Below are 6,295 nucleotides of genomic sequence, written 5' to 3'. Positions count from 1 at the left end.
TCACGAAGTCTGATCATCTTCAGTGTTTTGTCTTAAAAACAGCTTTCTGAGTATGAGGGAGCCATGCTGCTTACATTCACTCTTTTGCCTACTTGACACCCGATGTAGCCGTATAGGTTGGCACCTTGTAGCGCCACACCCGTGATAACCATGTTACCCTAAAGGAGAAGAGGCCGCTAAAGACAAATATGGCCTGCAGCCCTGGACAGGCATCAGGTGCCCACCAAAAGATTGGATTCAGCCTCTGAGACAGTTTTGTCCTGAGATGATGCGTTTCTGTACTCAAACACCCAAGGGCTCTTTCCATCTTCATCATGTGATTCCAACACCGTAGACCCAGCACCAGTCTACCTGTGACATTCATCACTACCCTAAAGTCACATGACAGTTGCCACCATCAAGCTGTAAAGCTGCTGCTGACCGACCTGCAAACAAGATGGACCATAACTGCACTGACTGGAAGGATAACGAAAAGTGTGGCCGCTGGGCGTACGGTTTTGGCTTTTTGTTTCGTTAGTTGTTACTTTCGCACCCAACACTGAAATGTCTTCAGTGTCATCATGACTGACCTGTTGCAATGTGGCAGCCTGGTGCCAGCCCCCCCAGTATCACATTTAAAAAACATTTCTATGGCCTTCTGTTTTCTTAATATCTATCATTGTTAGTTGTCTGAATTTGTTTGTTTATATTTATTGCTGTTCTAGGTTATCTGCATTTCCATATAAATCAGCTTTAAAATTTTCCCCCAATTTTTAAAGCTATTCTGTTGGAAATATTCACAGGTTTACAAATGAATTCGTGAAAATAATACTGAAAGTTTCTATATTATCATCTAATCTGCAGCACATAGTCTAATTTTTCTAACTGATCTAATAATATCTTCAACAGCATTTTTCCCATTTAGTCTAAGAACGTCTTCAGAATCACACATTTCACTATTGCATCCATTTGGTCTGGTTTTAGCCCAGAACAGGTTGTGGCCATTCTTGATCTTTCACAACATGGCAGTTTCAGTAGACAAGAGTATTTTGGAGAATGTGCCTCTGTGTGAATCTTTCTCATGATCAGATTCAGGTTGTGTATTTTGAGCAGAAATCTGACATAAGTAATGTTGCTTTTCTTGGTGCATTATTGTAGGAGACCCACAATGTTGGTTTACCTCGTCGTGGGTCACACTAATCCCTTAGTGAAGCTGGCACCTGCCAGGTTTCTGCACTGTAAAGTGACTTCTTCTTCTTCTTTTTAAATGGCTGACAGTTCTTTGGGGAAATTATTTGAAAATGTTTGACTATGTTAGTTTTAACATGCATTGATGATTCTTGCTTGGTGCTTGCAAAATGGGGATTTTCTAACTACGGTTCCTCTGCATCTATTAGTTGTGACTATATTGTAGGAAGCACTCTTTGTCTTTCTCCAGTATTACTTTCTGTAGGGACTCATGGTTTTTTGTTTTATTCAATGCACTTTAATATATTACTCCATTATTTATTGTTATTCTCAAATTATCCAGGATTTTGACACTAAGAACCTCTTCAAGCTGACTCCTGTATTTAGCATGTCCCCAATATTTATTGTTTGAGATCTGTCTCAACTTTATCTTTAAAAAATTTGAAATTTTCCCTAGATTTATTGAGGTATAAGAGACAAACAAAACAGTATGCACTGAAGGCCTACAAAGTGATGATTCAATAGAGGTATCCATTGGGAAATGGTTCCCCTATAAATGGGTTAGCAGAGCCTTCACCTCACATGGCTACCTTTCTTTCCTCACTTACCTTCTGGAGCAACAGGATTGCCACTCATAGTTTCTTTTTCTCCACCCTTGAATTCAAAATTTTTCCTTGGTTCCTTTTGATTGATAGGGAATGATATTTAGAAAACAACTCTAGTTGCTCTGAAGTATTATTTCTCTAAGACCTTTTAGAGGACACAGAATGCATGATGTTCTATATTATGATATAATAATACTATTTCATTACACGCTAGAATTAATGAGTATGTACTGATGTCACTCAAACACAATGTCGTTTCAGAATTACGGTAACCAGGCTGCAATGGAAAGAAGACCTCTGGGTTGCGTTCAGAATGTGTTTTCAGATGTTTCTGCTCCCCCCTTTTGGGCTAAGAATGCAAGAGAGTAAGCGAAATGCTATGCTCAGAAATTATTTGATTTAGTTTTTTTCTCCAGTGTGGTTATGCTATTAATTTAAAGAGGAGCTGAGTTCATTTGTTTCTATTTGTATTACATTTTAGGACTTTTCCTCATTATTGTAATTTAATGCTATTTTCGAATAGGTAAAATTTTCACGTAATCCCAAAAATCGACACTAAGCAAAATGAAACAAGAAATATCTACTTGTTACAGCCACACACATACACAGACAGCTCCTCTACGTAATAAATTTCATCAATTTCTGCTTCATTTTTTCTTTTTCCAAAAATAGATAAGTATTTTCTAATTCTACTTTTTTTCTGTCATCAACCATCACATGCTATATAAAACTTTTGCGTTCTGTTTCTTTAACTTCTTCAATATTGTACCTTGGCTGTACACCAGTTAATGCAGCTCTGACGTATCCTTTTTACATAGCTGCGTAGTATTCGATTGCGTGTAACTACTGTAAGGGTTAAATTAATTTACTTTGTTGGGGTATTTTCGTAGTTTCCAATATTTTGCAAGTACACATAGTGCTGAATCATATAACTTTGTGCATGCCTACTTTTATGCTGTTGAAGGTGTATCTTCAGGGTAAATTCCCAGAAGGTTTCTAGGTCAAAGGTGCATGTGTAATTTTAACAAATATTGTCAAATTTCCTTCCCATAAGGAAGTTTTCTCCGTTTCTCATCCCCACCGTCAATGAAAGATGATCCCTATTTTTCAATAGTCTTGTCAATAGTGAATTTTCAAATTTGTTAGATTTTACCAAGCTAAGGGGTAAAAAGTGATATCTCAACATGATTCTAATTTGTGTTTTGTTAATTATGTGTATGTTGAACATTTAAAAATATTTAGGACCATTATATATTTTAGCAAACTATCTTTTATGTCCTTTGCACAACATTCTATCAAATTTCTTCATATCTTGTCCTCAAATTTTGCATGTTACAGGCATTTTTCTGTGGCATAAGTTGCAAATAATTTCTTCCCATTTTTCCTTTGTCTTTTGATTTTGGTTAGGCTTTACTGATCATGAAATCTTTAAACATGTTTCTCTAGTCAAATTATCAATATATTTGCATCTGGATTTGGATAAATAATTAGAATCTTTCCCTATAATTTTTACCCAAGTTATAAAAGAGTCTGCCCGTGATTTATTCTGGTATCTCTGTGATTTCATCTTATTATTATTTTTTTTTCGAGACAGAGTTTCCCTCTTGTTACCCAGGCTGGAGTGCAATGGCACGATCTCGGCTCACCGCAACCTCTGCCTCCTGGGTTCAGGCAATTCTCCTGCCTCAGCCTCCCGAGTAGCTGGGACTACAGGCACGCGCCACCATGCCCAGCTAATGTTTTTTGTATTTTTAGTAGAGACGGGGTTTCACCATGTTGACCAGGATGGTCTTGACCTCTTGACCTCGTGATCCACCCACCTCGGCCTCCCAAAGTGCTGGGATTACAGGCGTGAGCCACCGCACCCGGCTGATTTTATCTTTTATACTTAAAACTTCTGATCCATTTGAATCTCAGTATTAGGTGATATGTAAAGTATTGATGTAATTTAAATATTTTCCATATAAACATTCAGAGCTTCCCATATTACTTATTCAAAAGTTCAACACTGTCACACACATTTGAAATACCATAATTATCATATACGAAGTTTTCATGTATACCTGGATCTATTTTTGTATTTCTTTTCAATGGCTAATTAGTGAGTAATCTGCTTGTACCATTATGTTAATTATAAAGATTTTGTGTTTTAATATCCGGTTAGACTAGGGCTAGGTGTTCATTTTCTTATTCAGTATTTTCATGTATTCTTGCATATTTATTCTTCCAAGTTAACTTTAATCTCAATGTATATAGCTCCAGAAAAAAAACTTCCTCATATTTTATTGGAGTTCTGTGAAATGGATAAATTAACTTAGGGAGAATCTGCATCTTTATAATATTGAGTTGTCCTATACAACAACAAGGATTACATTTTCTATTTGTTCATAAGTACTTCACATAGGGTTTTCATACTTCTTAATTAGTTCTTTTGTGAGAATGTGATCTATCTTTTTGATGCTATTTTAAATGGTATTTTCTCTTCCAGTGCCCTCCGATTGCTTATTAATCATGAATATAAACATTTCTATTATTTTACATCATTTTAACATCCTGCTTGCTTTGTGAATTCTCTTAATGTTGGGTTAGTTTTATCACTGGTTCACTAATGTTTTCCAGTTTTACTATCATATTATCTGCAAGCAGTAATAGATGTACTTCATAATACCCAATTTTTATGCCTCCAATAAATGTCTTGTGTCTAACTGTCGTGGCTAATGCCTTCTATAAAAATGATAAAGGAAGAGATAGTGGTCACTCTCCTCCTATTCCAGATCATCCTGGAAAGGTCTCCTGTGGAGACAGACAGACTGAAAGAAGGAGAAAACGGAGGAGATGCCCATACTTGACGATTTTCTAGGTTTTCACACCTGTAATCTCAGCACTTTGGGAGGCCGAGGTGGGCGGATCACAAGGTCGAGAGATCGGGGCCATCCTGGCCAATATGGTGAAACCTCATCTCTACTAAAAATATAAAAATTAGCTGGGTGAGGTGGTACGTGCCTTGTAGTCCCAGCTACTCAGGAGGCTGAGGCAAGAGAATCGCTTGAACCCGGGAGGCAGAGGTTGCAGTGAGCCGAGAACGTGCCACTGCACTCATGCCTGGCTACAGAGAGATACTCCGTCTCAAAAAAATAATAATAATATAAAGAATCATAGTTGGTGATGGCAGGTGCCTGTAATCCCAGCTTCTGGGGAGGCTGAGGCAAGAGAATCCCTGGAACCCAGGAGCCAGAGTAAGACTCTGTCTCAAAAAAAAAAAAAAAAAGAAGTCAAGAATGGATGTTGAAACTTGTCAGACTTCTATAGCATCAACGGAGAGAAATAATTTTTTCTCCACAGTAAATTATGTTATTGAAGTTCTGTCTATTAAATCATTCTCCTACTCCTAAGTTTCTAAGTTTTCCTTCATTTTGTATGTTTTGGAACAACTTATTTGGTATCAGGGTTGCATGATCTTTACATTTTTGGTAGAATTTCCCAGTAAAGGCATCTGGGCCCTTTGTGTGTGTGTGTGTGTGTGTGTGTGTGTGTGTGTGTGTGTGTGTGTTGGCAAGTAGAAGTTTCTTGGTAATATTTTCTTTTTTTCCATAGAAAATGGCCTCCTTAAGAATTCTATTCCTAATGGGGTTAATTTCAATAGTAAATTATATTTCCCAAAAAATTCTCATAGATATATATATTCCAAATTTTTTAAATAAAGGTGGGTAAGTCATCTCTTATGACTTTAATTTTTACTGTGTAATTTCTTATTTTGTTTATATTCCCCATTTTTTCTTAGTTTGTGTATTTCATTTTATTAATCACCAGAGTTTTGATTAATTCATTACATCTCTTGTTTTGTATTTTCTACCTAATCAAAGTTTGCATTTATCTATATTTTGTTTACTTTGTGCTTTCTTTTGGTTTATTTAAAGCTTTTGATTGGGAAGTTAGTTCATTTTTTAATACTTTTTACTAATATTGATATATGCTTAACAATATGAATATTCTAATATGCTTTAAATGCGTCTCATAACCTTTTAAAATCAAGTATTATTCTATCTTTAGTTTGTAATTCCACTTTTTAAAAATTGAGAAATAATAATTGTACATACATTTAGGATAAAATGTGACGTTTCCATATGTATACACATTGTAAAAAGGTTGAATCAAGCTCAGCCTACCTACTACCTCACCTGCTTATCATTTTTTGTAGTAAGAACATTTAAAAATCACTATTTTAGCAGTTTTAAAATATTCAACACATTATTATTAACATTAACTATGGTCACCACGCTGTGCAATAGATCGCTAAAACGTACTTCTCGGCCGGGCGCGGTGGCTCAAGCCTGTCATCGCAGCACTTTGGGAGGCCGAGGCGGGTGGATCATGAGGTCAAGAGATCGAGACCATCCTGGTCAACATGGTGAAACCCCGTCTCTACTAAAAATACAAAAAAATTCAGCTGGGCATGGTGGCATGTGCCTGTAATCCCAGCTACTCAGGAGGCTGAGGCAGGAGAATTGCCTGAACCCAGGAGG

The 6,295-nt window shown here is 36.5% G+C and overlaps 1 pseudogene; it reads right to left on the bottom strand.

Moving 5' to 3' along the window:
* Positions 1–382, bottom strand: LOC108289148 (annotated as a pseudogene).
* Between the last annotated feature and the right edge of the window lie 5,913 nt (positions 383–6,295).

This window comes from Cebus imitator, unplaced genomic scaffold (genome assembly GCF_001604975.1).
Source record: "Cebus imitator isolate Cc_AM_T3 unplaced genomic scaffold, Cebus_imitator-1.0 Scaffold392, whole genome shotgun sequence".
Lineage (NCBI taxonomy): Eukaryota > Metazoa > Chordata > Mammalia > Primates > Cebidae > Cebus > Cebus imitator.
Note: the sequence above shows the minus strand (reverse complement) of the source record. Positions and strands in the feature narration are given on the sequence as shown.